At 38.9% G+C, this 13,719-nt stretch overlaps 1 protein-coding gene across 4 annotated transcripts in view; it reads right to left on the bottom strand.

Moving 5' to 3' along the window:
- Positions 1–13,719, bottom strand: part of NUP93 (nucleoporin 93) — a 115,570-nt gene that overhangs the window by 59,883 nt on the left and 41,968 nt on the right. Inside the window, exon 1 of one of the 4 annotated variants that reach the window (XM_033218474.1) lies at positions 3,807–4,228. The exons of the other annotated variants lie outside the window; for them this stretch is intronic. The gene's annotated coding sequence lies outside the window, so the exon portion shown is untranslated. Of the gene's footprint in view, positions 1–3,806; positions 4,229–13,719 lie in introns of those variants that run through there. 4 annotated transcript variants of the gene reach the window in all.

The following is a 13,719-nucleotide window of genomic DNA, read 5'->3' as shown; positions in this document are numbered from 1 at the left end:
ACAAAATAACTAAAACCCACAAAGAGCCAGAATGAAAACCAGAGACAAATAACATAGTTTTGTAGGAATGCTACTTCACTTCACCATAAAGGAGAAGCATGCTGTCCTTTGTTTTCTAAAAATTCACCCTATATTGGAAGGAGTAAATTTTTATGCTAAAAAAGAAAAAGAAAGCATAAGGCAAGGCATTTCAGAAGTATTAATACAAAATACTTTGAATTCTATTTTAACCATATTTGCCATCAATTTCTTAAAAGGAACATTTGAAGCCATCTACATATAAGTGCTAATTATATCTTCGAAAATCTCAAAATTTTTATCTTCTAACAATAAAAAATGGCTGTAAATAGGCAAGGCAGTGCTCCTAAAGGTGTCTTCAAACTTAATTGAAAGAAAATAATTCGTGCGGTCCACCCCTTATCACAGTGTTCCTGGTGACGCCATTTTACTCCTTCCTCTCTGCCATCTTAGTACCACGGAATGTTTCCTAGCGAGCTGGCTGACATGCTTGCTTATCCACATTATGGTACTGCCAGAGCAGTCAAAGGTTTGATACAAATACACTTTTTGTTGCAAAAAGAACCAATCCCTGATTCTTCACTATCAGCCAGGCTAAAATTTCATGAGAAAACTGAAGTTTCCAGATTGAAGAGGTTCAGGAATCCCCTACAAGTACCAGAAAGGACAGCCTCTTCCGAGCACCCAAACTTGAGTAGACCATGGTGGAGGCAAAGAATATAGGAATAAACTGGTCTCTGCTACCTTCCCCAGGGTACTTAATACCTAGCCTTATAATAAAGCCAGCAAAAGGAAAAAAGACCAGGATCTTCAACCAAGTTTTACTGTAAAAATGTCAAAGGGAGGCTTTGTGACACCCCCCATGTCATCCAACCAAACATTTTATGCAAGCAAATCTGCAGTTAAAATGGAGTTCTAATTTGCTGACCTAAAACTCTTTCAAGGTGCAAGCCTCATAAAAACCAAGGGAAAAGAATCCTTTGCATTCTACCATATATTTATTTAGGCTCTTATTCTGTAAATTAATATTTGTGCCACAGATTTATGGATCTTGTAGGATTCTAACCAGGGCTTAGAACAACCGAACCTTCCTATGTCAATGAAAAGGCTGATGTGAAGAAAATCATTTTCTCCCTAGCTTCCAACATCTATTAATTAGAGAAGACAGCACTCACTAAGTAGGATAAACAGGAGCTAGTGCAATAAGACCTAGAAGAACAGCTGGCTTTATAAATTTGATATCAAGTTAAAAGGATTCTCAGATACCCCATTCTGTGAAGCTTCAACTCCTGAAACAGCTAATAAAGCATGTTGAGCAAATTCTTCATGGTAAAGTTTACTATAAAATACACTCACTATAAATTCTTCAGGGTTTAAAAGACAAAAATTCTTCAGCCTTTAAAGGAAACACAAATCAAAGTTAAAATCCACTTCTTTCCTCTTAGTAACAGTACAAAGGAACAAAGAAATAAGCTGGGTCAAATCCAATTAATTTTAATAATCAAGATTTATAAGCTTACAATTACAAACAAGAGTTTTACACAAGCAGCTTTGAAGTCACAACTATTAATTAAGTAGAAGGCACTAAAAATTATTCCCATGAGTGAGAGTGAAAGCCTCAATCTATTGATCTTTGAAAACAAAAATCCTGTTTTGTCAAAACATTTGTTTCTTGTGTATTTTAATCAGCTATTACAGGTCATTAACCTGGAAGCATTTGCATAAAAAACAAGAGCAAAAATAAGAAACTAAAATTAAAATCCAGCAATTCTTTTCAGGAATGGAAAACAGAGTGCTTTTAAAAGACAGGGAAAAAGAAACCTGAACTCTTTTAAATTTATCATATTCAGATTTCCTTTTCCTCTCAAGTGTCATTTCCATTCATGACTAGTGATAAATTCATACTTCTCATTAACTGAAATTACTGATGAATAATTAAAACCATGTGCTAAAATCACCCATAAAACCTATATTTCAAGTATACGTATCACACCTGGTTTTTGAGAAATACATTAAAAAAAATCCAAGAACCTCTGTGTTACACTTTTCATATTTGCAGCGTTCATTTAAAAGTCTATTTTGCATATTCAACCAAAAGCAAATTTTCAACCTCTCCCCGCTATATGAGTAAAAGAAATACTTACTGTAGACAAAAGAATTCCATTTTCTTTGTGGGAATATTCTCCACCTTCCTAAAGAACTCTTCTATACAATGTGCAAATTCATTTTCTTAGTTTTACAGTAACAAAGCTTCTGTGCCATAGAACCTAATGTAAATGAAATGGCCTTGCAGCTGCCTTCAGAATCCAGCTCACCTCAACCATGATACAGCTAATTGTTAAAAATGGTGGCTGAGACATTTTCCATACATTAAATTAAGGAGCTCTGATGAAGGCGCTGGCATCCACCCACTTCAGACAAAGGAGAATAATTTGCAACCGTACCAAGGCATGGATAATTGAGTCATCTCCCATACAGGGTCAGTGTTAGAGGTTTCCTCCATCTTTACAAAATGCAAACCACATCTCATTGTCTCATCTCAGAAATCGATTCTTTGCAATGCTGCACTGGGTCAGAGTTTCAAAGGAATCTTAGTCATGGGTAAATCCAGAACTCCAATGCCAAGAGGAGCCGAATTCTCACAGTTCCTTTCCCTCTGCTGAGCAGCTCTCCTCTATTCCACAACTGACAGCTCCTCAAGTCTTCCTATTGTTAAGAGTAAAGAAAGTCCCCATACCTCCAAAAGGAAATAAACCCCTCAACTAGGGTGAACAATTTCCAAGTATAAGCTTCAGAAAGAGGTCCAGACCCCACAGGTCCCACAATACAAATACATTCTTTAGGATAAAAAGCCATACACATCACCATATTTTGTTGTTGCTTTTAAGGGAAGACAACAAACAAGCTGCTTTTTAATGCAGAATTAAATGTATTGTATCTTTGATATTAATCAAGGTATTAAAAGTATTACAGGCAACATTTGTAATTCTATCACCCTCCAGATAATGCTTACACAACTTAGGAAGTTTTCATTTCACTTACACAAATTATATTCTCTAGCCAAAAATTTGAAACATACTTAAAGGACTCCTATCATCTCTTTTGAGGCTGAATTTAAGAAATAAAAAAGAACCATCTCAATTTAAATTGCCAATATTTAGTAAATACTTAGGAATCCTCATCTTTGGTGTTACTATTTAATTCTTCTCATTTCAAGCCTTATGCTAAAACATTTTGTGAGATAGTTCAAAAAATTTCTAATGGTACTTTGTCCCTAATCACCAAATATAAAGGACTGAATTCCTAAAGAATCCTACACACACACAACACACAACACACACACACTCTCTCTCTCTCTCTCTCACCTGCAATCTCAAAGGAGGATCTAGTTTTAGCAAGTAAAATAAATTCTATTTTCATATTCCACCTCATGCAACAATTCTGCACTTCACATATATCTCCTTTAAAAATCCTAAAGACCACGCTACTTGCTACTTAAAGAAGAAGTTCACAAAAATCCCAATAACCAACTATTTAAATCTTTAAGCAAATGCTGCCCCACCCAATAGATTTTTAAAAGAAAAATATTAGAATGGCAAGATACAAATCTGAACAATTCTCAGAAGAATCAAGTACTTCTTCTATCAAATGAATTAACTACTTCCAAATTTATCTCAAATTTTCAAACAAACCAAGACCTTGTCTTTCAGAGGCACTGCAACAACATGCTGCCACTCTATTTACCAGGGTCCATTTGTCTTAATTTCTTAAAACACGGGCAATCCTACCTGCAGCTCTTAAATTTAAGGAGTTACAGAACGGTCGATGCTGTCGGTCACTGCAGCTCTTCCATACCTTCTTATATGAGATGAGCTCTGTCGGAACCAGTGCTCAAGTTTTTCCCACCCCAAACTGCCTGAATTGAGGGATGGGGGTGGGGAGAAGAACAGAGAGAAGAGAGAAGAGAGAAAGAAGAAAAAGGAAAAGAACAACCCTTCTGCAAGTGCTGATGTGACTGAAGCACTAAAGAGTCAAATTAAACAATGAGATTGCAGGGTCCCTTTAAAAAGGGTGCACTGCAGCCCCCGGAGCACAGCATCACCATTCGTTGTGCTCTACACAAATTCAGAGAAGTCAGCCGACAGTTTGAAAGCACAAACTGATGGGAGTAACAGTTTATAGGTTACAGAAGGGTATTTTATTGTTAACGGACTGTACCAAGTTAAGATTTAAGAGGGGGAGAGACAACATGTAGGCAAGAAATGCCATGATACTTTTTTCCCCCAACCCAAACCACTGCAATTACTCTGATGTGAATTTTTGATGACTTCCGACATCTTGCACGGTTAATAATCGCTTCAGCTGTCATGTTTGGTTAATGTGGAAAATGCATTTGCTGCATTGTGATGCAGTGCTGTGGCCACAGATTGTAACACCAGTTGTGAAGCTGGTCCCTTAACTGAGCAGCAGGAATTTGCACATGCCATGATGCTAAAATAAATGGTAGTTAAAAGATTTTATACAGCAGCAGACAGATTCTGCCATTTTAGTCTACAGCATGTGTAGATACAACATACAGAAGCATCTCGGATCATTGTGCCCTTGTCAATTGTACTGTCCTTCAAGCAGAACAGTAAATTCGCCATCTTAAATGTTTGGCCTCTTAGTAGTTAAAAGATTTTGATACTGTTTAATAACTATTCAGATTAATTATAGCTTTGAAAAGAACAGAGGTTATTTGCATTTCAGGAATATTCAGCCAATGAAACTGTCACTGACACAGGAAAATGCAGACCTTTTATTAACATATGCTCAGCTCAACTGTCACTTCTTTGTACAACATTTAGGGGAAAATATATGATGTGTAAGTAATGAATATTCCCATTCTACTGCAATGATTTTTAAAAGTGCTACTCAGGAAGGGATTTTTTCCTCCATGTTTTAACATATAACCTGAAAATTAAAGACTACATTAAAATATTATGTTTTTCATTGTCAAAAAAGGAAATTCAGTGCAACAAACAACTGTACAATTACAGGAACGCTTATGAAAAAGCAAAGATAGAGCCACGCTAAGACCAAGGCACCAGATGATTAAAGTCAGGCTGGTCAGGTGATGGGGCCATCATCATGGTGCAGACTGCAAAAGAAAAATAGAACCATTCTCTCCTCAAAAAAAAAAAAAAAAAAAAACCCACAAACCCTAAGATTGCAATCTGTTGGTTGCAAAACCAACATCTATACTGCAGAACCTGAAAGCCACATAATATTTGCCAATTTCATGATGTATTTTTTTTTTTTTTTTGAGACGGAGTCTCGCTCTGTCGCCCAGGCTGGAGTGCAGTGGCCGGATCTCAGCTCACTGCAAGCTCCGCCTCCCAGGTTCATGCCATTCTCCTGCCTCAGCCTCCCGAGCAGCTGGGACTACAGGCGCCCACCACCACGCCCGGCTAGTTTTTTGTATTTTTTAGTAGAGACGGGGTTTCACCGTGTTAGCCAGGAGGGTCTCGATCTCCTGACCTCGTGATCCGTCCGTCTCGGCCTCCCAAAGTGCTGGGATTACAGGCTTGAGCCACCGCGCCCGGCCTCATGATGTATTTTTATATAAATATTAACTTGGCTATTTAGCGTACAGAATTTGACTACTGACGGTTCTTACTCATCTACCATCATTATTTTTGTATTTTAAGAAGCAAAACCAACTTACATTGTTCCTTTAAAAGAACAAATATAATTAACTTATTTCTTATATCAGAACTTTTGCCAATTAAATACCCAGAGTTGAGATGTTTCAGACATTTCTGCCTTACAAAAACAAAAAACCCCAACTAAACTAAAAAGAATGAACATAGGAATACACTGGGGTCTGAATAGTGAATAACAATGAAAGAACTTATGTTACTAGCATAAAAATCAACTCATGATTTCCTTTGTTTTATTCATTGTGATAACACCAAATGCGTAATTTGGAGGTGCATGTGTTAACAAGCACTGTAAAGCTGAAGAGCTTTCTAGTTTTCTTACCCTAACTTAAAATTAACTGCACCAACAGTGCTATGTGGTGCCATAGCAGATGTCACAGTAGTTGTAGCTAACATTCAACAATCAAGCTTTTTTTGTTCCAGACCCAATACAAGGTACCCCTAACAGCTGAGAAAACGGCACAAGGAGGGAGGGAGAAACGTGTGTGTTGAGGGTAGCTTTGAAATTAACCAGGCTCAGCTTATGCTCCAATTATTGAACAAAAGACAATCCTGGGGGACCTCTCTCTGAACCAGTGCAAGAAGCAAACTCTTTTGTTTCTGATCAAATAAATACTGTATTGGAGCATGATGGATATACAGCAATAGGAGTCTCTGCCTGGGGATGAAAAGAACCCAAAGACCCAAGTGTGGTTAAAGTCAAACTATTTCACGGATGTAAAACCTGTTCCCAAGGGACACATCTGAGGTTCACTACAGGGGAGTAAGAAAATCCTCTTTATTTACTGAAAATAACCTCACCAAGTCACTGTTAAGACATTTTTCCTCTTTAGTATTGCCAGCAAATAAATTAAGAGGGTATTTCTTTATGCTAGCTAGAATAAATTCTAAATCAGCTCAGCCCCTTCTTCCTGCATCTACGAGTCTCCCAAGGAAACTAGATGAGAGTCTGGCTTGGAGTTGCAAGATATGCTGGCTGGAAAGGACCTCAGAGCAGAAGTGCCTTCAGACCCCAGATGCCTGAACAGGTAAGGAGGTCACAACAAAAATGCTGCAAAGAAGTCACCTTACAAAGGAGGTGCTTCTCTACTTATTTGTCACTAACTGAACATAAAGTGATCTACTCCTAAATTGGGTAGTCCATTGTTTAATTTTGTATTTTGGCTTTATATAACCCTAGACACCAAAAACCAACACAAAAAGAAAAGGGTTAAAAACGAAGGGATCCAGCATTTATTAATAAAAGGGATTAAAGTGGGCTCACTTAAACAAATGTAGAGATTATAGTCTAGAAAAGGGAGCTATTGAACTTTTGTGGTTCAAGTAGAGCTATAATAATTGCCAGGTAAAATAACATTCAAGTGAACAACTGTAGAGCTCTATAGTACAGTGACCATATACAGGATTTACCCAGAAAAACTTTTACAGATATCTGGTGGCCTCTGCTCTGTCTTCTGCCAGGTTCTCCAGGCTGCTGGGAAGATCAAGTAATAGTACTGGTGGGTAAGTGCTTTTAAGAGTAAAGAAGGAAGCCAGGTGAGGCTGGGTGATGACTCCCTCTATGACCAAACTACCAGCTTTCTGAGATATAGCTGGGATAGCTGGGTCCCTGCTCCCTTTCCACCCCATCGCTACCAACCTCCTCCTGGCTTCTTCTCACTGAGACCTGCGCCCTTTGCCCCCTGCTAAACATTTATCCTATTACACATTCATTTTTACTGCCACAATTCTCTCTAGGCCCGTGGCTCTTGAAAATTCTGTATGGAGCTGTTTTCTGAGCAATTTTCTTACCCCATCTCTAAATGCTTCAGGAGCATTTCCACAGTGATAGCTTACCAGAACATCAGAAACGGAAATGAAATCTCAACTCTCAATCTAGTTAATCTTCCAATTCCTTAGCCTCAACAAAAAGCACCCATCCTTTTCCTTGCCCCAAACCTCACGCAATTGCTGAACATCCTTCTTAAGTTCATCAGGCACCACGTGTGACAGATGTTTTATCCCAAATGTCCCTCACACATCTTTTTCCTCTGTTTTCTCAGCTACCACATTGGTCCTGGCTGTCATCACCTCAAAGTTGTATTACTACAATTGCCTCTGAATGTCATCTAGCAGCTATCCTTCCACTGGCCAAACCAACTTCCATAAGCATTGCCATGCCCTCCCTCCTTTCTTCTCAACATTTACATGCTCCGAAACTTTCAACACCTACCGCCTACACTCCACGGCCTGGCAGTCACTCCTTCCATGTTTGACTGCCCTTCCCTGACAGACTTTTCTTCTTAGCACATAACTTCCGTTTCTTACCTCCCTGACTTTGGTCAGGTTATTACTCTTCTTTCACTTCCTGCAAGCTAAACCCATTTCATTTTTCAAGGCCCATCTGTTCCAGGGAGTCTTTCCCAACTACCCCAGAATTCAGTCATTATTAACCGCTTCCATGCCTCTGAACTCCCATGGCATTTAGAATCATTCAGTCTGTCTGTCACTTTACACAGCTTGGACAGTTTGATCTTGCAGGAATGTTGGTGCTGGCTCTCCAGGTAGAAGACAAACTTTCAGAGGGCAGCATCAAGAATTTGTATTTATTCGAATTCTCTCCATAGTGCTGTCCTTAATGGGCACTCAACAAAACCACTTCCTAATTTTTATTAGTGTTTACCAGGCCCTGCCCAGGTAGATGCAGGCAGTTACACTTAAAGGAGAGCTAAATATTACTTTTGCTTGTTCTTTCAAATCTTTTCAGCTCCCTGAGATAATTCCAGCCTCAGGTGGTAAAATACTAAGGCGGTTCTTGGCCAGTGTGCCAAGGCACTAAGCTCTTTTTTGTGACTAAGCATCATTACCAACAGTATTCAATTCCCAAGCTTGGCTTCCTTATTATATGCAAGTAGAGCCACGGAAGTTTGGGGAAAATGAGAGGCCTGACCCAAAGTCAGTGGTATGGCATTCACAGCTCATCTGTCCTTACTAATCCACTGAGAATGAAAAAGCAATCTGCTAATTTATCACGACATTTCATCCTGAATATTATTTTAAGTGAGGAACACTAGATTTAGGCAGTCAATAAAAAAACAGAAGATTTCTGCACAGCCTTATTTAGCAATAAAACAAATTACAGTTCATTCTCTCTTGCTGATACACAAACTAGACTGACTGCCCAGCGGTCAAGAAACAACAGGGAAAAGTAAGTTTTCCTGGCTGCCAAGTTTCTACTTCCCCAGAGTGGTGGTTCTGCCTTTGATATGACTATAAACCAAAAGGGTGAGAGCAGGGTTTACAGGTGGGCCAGGCACGAAATGCAATTGGGTGAAAGAAATTTCAGAATTAAGATTTCCATTTTAAATGTGTTTTCAAGAAGTAGTTCCCCAATAAAAGCAATTACTAATGGGAAGAGGCTAAAATGGGAAGAGGAGTATAGTTCTCAATATTTCTCCAGGGCAATTCACTACAGTTTTAAGCAGGCTCCCAGATTTCTGAAAATCAAAATGGGAAAGGCTCTTTTCCTATCGGTCTGTCTCTGTTTCTGTCACACACACTCACTCACACACACACACACACACACACACACACACTCTCTCTCTCTCTCTGCCTCTCTCTCAGCATCTATTAAGCCTTGGTATTTAGACAGAGGGAACAAATGAGACTTTCAGCAAGAACTTGTAGAATATGTGAAGAAGTTCTACCACAGTAAAAAATAAATGGAATAATAAGATACATGTTTATTGGATTCACAGCCACAAAATTTCAGGCACAGAGAGACTCAAACTCAGGTTCTGGCCCAGGTCCTGGCTTTGGGCCCAAGACCAGGTTTTCTTGTTTCCTTACAGAGAGAGCTCTTGGCACAGCACTATGGGACATGTACTGAGGAAAACTGCATGGGTGCCTGCTAGAGCCCCAGATTTCATGGAATTTTAAGTCATTACATGGGGGATGGTGGTGGTTGCACAAGAATGACTTCTAGCTTGTTAATTCTTGTTACCAATGTACTTTTCACAACAGATGTACTTCTTGCCAGGTTGATTGTAAATAGAATTCTTTTAAACAAATTCTATTTTAAATTCAGCAGGGAAGCTGTTATTTGAAGGAATACTAAAGCTGAACATTGTCCCAAGGTTTCTTTACAAATCCAGATATTCAGATTTGGATTTGCTTATTAAAAGCAGAGTCCATCATAATTTTACTATTATGTTAAAGAAAAGACACTAAAACCTTAATTTTTATATAGTTTTTGCACATATTCATTATTTGTGCTACTATCTGGAAAACAGTGATATGGCCAGATACTGGTAAGAAAAATACAAAATAAAAGACTCCTCAACAGAAAGAAAAGGATTATTAAAATTATCCAACCCTCAACGATTTAAACAAGCGAAAAAAAAACTATTTCTTTCATTATCAGGTTAGAGTTTTACCCACTGACATAAATAAAATGTAGCTTTCTGAAAGTTTTCTATGAAGAAAACTTAAAGGCAAAATTTTATTTTTCCATCAATCCCTATTATAAAATTGAAAATCGCATTCCTCAAAGCGATAAAAAAAAAAAAAAAAAAATCTGGCATCAACAAATAAAAGTATATTCAAAGATATAAACCTTAAGAAAAAAAAAAACTATAACCAGAGTAAAAATGCTGAGAAATGACAGTAAAATGAATTTGAAATAGCAACTACGGTAATGACCTGTGGGATACCGGTCCTACACGAAGGGTGAGAGAGGTGAGAGCACCCCTGCCTTTCTTCACCCCTACTTCAGGTCAGGATAGACAACCATGGCAAGGGAGGGGTGGCCTTGTCTATGGGGCCCTATAAAATACTGGGTTGGGCTTTCATCCCTGTACCTGTGCCCTCCTCATCTCAAAATAGGGGCACAAGGATCTGCAATTCTAAAATTTTTTTTGGAAAAATAGGCTGATTTTAAAATCCACTTTCCCAACACTGTTCTCTCCATCAGTCTTCCAGCAGGGATGCGCAAATGGTTTTAAAAACAATGGTCCAGTTTTATTAACATGCTTCTTAACACTAAGTCCTCCAGCAGACTACTGAGGAGACCAAAATGTTTCCAGTTCTACTATTTTGCCATCTCACACCCTTAAGAAGATACTGGAGCATTTTAAGTAGCCAGATTCCCTCAGGAAAACCTAAAATACTGAAACTGTAATAAGAATGGGGACTATATTACATCCACTTAAAGTGCTTAACACAGCATCATGCACAAATAAGTGCTCAACGTGACTGATTAACCTATAAATTGCTGAGTATTATTATTCAGAAGTTCTAGGAATGTCTACATAACTCCAGATGGTCATCAGCCTTTTCCAACTGTAGTGTTTCTTGGCAAACTATCATTTAGCATTTAATCTGGTGAAGTGTTCCTATGAAGCTACCTACACATTATTAGAACCTAATTTGGGCTGGGTGTGGTGGCTCACACCTGTGATCTCTGCACTTTAGGAGGCCAAGGTAGGTGGATTGCTTGAGCTCAGGAGTTTGAGACCAACCTGGGCAATATGGTGAAACCCTGTCTCTAGAAAAAACACAACAAATTAGCCAGGCATGGTGGCATGCTACTCGGGAGGTTGAGGTGGGAGGATCACTTGACCCTGGGAGGTGGAGACTGCAATGAGCCCAGATCACACCACTGCACTCTAGCCTGGACAACAGAGCAAGAGACTCTGTCTCAAAAACAAAACAAAACAAAACTTAATCTGGTGACTGATAGGACCACCCACATATGAATTCTAAAATCAAGCAGTGATCAAGTCCAATGGAAAGCATACTGAAAATAGAGTCAGAACAACTGGGTTCTAGGTAACCAAATCATTCACCTCATGCCTCAGTTTCTTCATCTGTGAAATGAGAAAATACCACCAGACCAGGATAAAGTAAGAGCACTGCATATATCTTCAACTATCTATACAATAGGATTCTCTTCAAAGCCAAGAGAAGCCATTTCAAATGATTTCTAAAACACAGGCAGCACATTTTAATACATTTTTCAAATATGCAGACTGATTTAGACATTTCCAAAGAAATACTTATTCTGCTTCTCTGCTTTCTCTCATGGCATCTGTTGTTACTAGCAGCTAAGGAAAAGTAAAATCTAATGTCATTAACAGTAGACCCAAAATCCCTAGCACACATTTAATGGTGGGGTTGGGGGGGCATACAGAGAGAAGCAAATGAAAAGGTGAACAAAATGAGAATGAGAGGAGCTGGGAGAAAGGTAGAGAAATCAGGTTAATGAATAAAAACAACAAGTCCATCTTTCATCTCTCCTGGCTCCTACTGATGGCAGACGGTGTATTTAATCTGCTGAGAGACCAGATTTAAGGCCTTCTTTTGGCATAGTCCATCCATGAATTATTAACATTTGCAGAAGCAACAGCACATCCGCTCACAGCAATCAGAGAGGGTAATGATGATTAACTAAGATGGGATTATTAATCCTCCCACTTTCCTTTCCCATGTCTCCCTCTCTTCTTTATTGTCCTCTGGGCTCTACTTTTTAGGTAGTATATTTTGAGCTACAGCCTTAATATCAGATTCAATACCTCTATGATGAAAACAATTATAACTGACAAATTATAAGTTGTAAGTTTTAAAATATATATGTTTTAAACATATATTATATTGAACACTATGTCCTCGATGAAGCAAAGATAAAAACAAAGGTGGTTACAAATTTTTTATGGACTCAAACACTTAAAAGATAAATACACTGCTTTGCAGGCTGCTTTGTTTACAGTTTAGTGAAAAAAAAAAAAAATTAGTATTAGTCCACAGGTGGACTGAGTTTAAAAGTTGGCAGCGACACCTAGAAAAGTAGGTTTACCTACACCAGACTTCTGTTATCACTTAATTCAGTAGATCTCAAGCTAGAGTACTTGTTAAAACACAGACTCTGGGTTGCACCCTCAGAGATTTGGATTCAACAGGTCTGGGGAGGAGCCTGAGAATCACATTTCTTAAAAGTTCCCAGGTGATGCTGATGCTACCGGTCTGAGCGCCACACTCTAGAATCACTGACCAAAAGGCTTTTTTCTGGTTGCCAAAGGTGTTCAGGGCAGGAGAGGAATGGAGGAGGAAATTAAACCCAACCTGAGCTAGAAAGTTAATACAAAGACAGAGATGAGATCAGTGGCTCCTTCCCCTTCCTAACTCCCAAGGAAAAGCCTAGACGCCTAAAAGGCTCTGCAATGCACTTGTTGCTCCAAAATAAACCCCATCCCGTAACACTGCCCCATCCTCAAAAGAGAAAGTAGAATGAATAATTAACAAATGGTGAAAAGCATATATGAGGTTGGGAGGTAGATTAATTTACAACTTCATTTCCGAAACAAAAGAAATACAACCAAACGTCTTCTTTCCCTGTTCTCTCTCTACTTAGAATTGGCTTTAATGTGTAATCAATCCTCTAATAAGAAATAAGTTGTAACTCTCACCTCAAACCTCGGCTTACTAAGTACTTGTGAGGACAAACCAATTCAAACTGTGTCTCCTCTGCTCTCACAACACAATGACAATCAACACAGAAGACTTCCTTTTGGGCTTTTATGGAGGCTTCCTTATGTAGGCATGCCTGATTAAACCACTGGCCACTGGTGATCAACGTAACCTTCAGCTCCTCTCCCTTCCCAGCAGGCTGGAGGAAACAGGGTCCAAGACCAAATACATATTTCGCAATATCACACAGTACTGTAACAGAAAACTCTTACAGGCCCTCAATACCAAGCTGAGTCAGACACTAAAAAACAAGGGTAGAAAATTAGCAGAGGCTTCAGGCAACGGCCAAAGTAAGGAAATGCACTTCAGGGTACATACTATAAGAGCAGAACATGAGCAAACTGGCTAGACAAATAAAACTAAATTCCATTTATTTGGGGTTTGCCAATGCAGAAAACACAAGTAATGAGAGTATGTAGGGCAGTGGAGAAACAAAGAAGAGGCCCACCTCTGATGGACAGCAAGGTTAGGCTCCCACAGAGCTTCCGGGCCCCCG

This window comes from Trachypithecus francoisi, unplaced genomic scaffold (assembly GCF_009764315.1).
Source record: "Trachypithecus francoisi isolate TF-2019V2 unplaced genomic scaffold, Tfra_2.0 Lachesis_group10, whole genome shotgun sequence".
NCBI classification, from domain to species: domain Eukaryota; kingdom Metazoa; phylum Chordata; class Mammalia; order Primates; family Cercopithecidae; genus Trachypithecus; species Trachypithecus francoisi.
The sequence above is the reverse complement of the archived record's forward strand: the minus strand, read 5'-3'. Positions and strand labels throughout refer to the sequence as shown.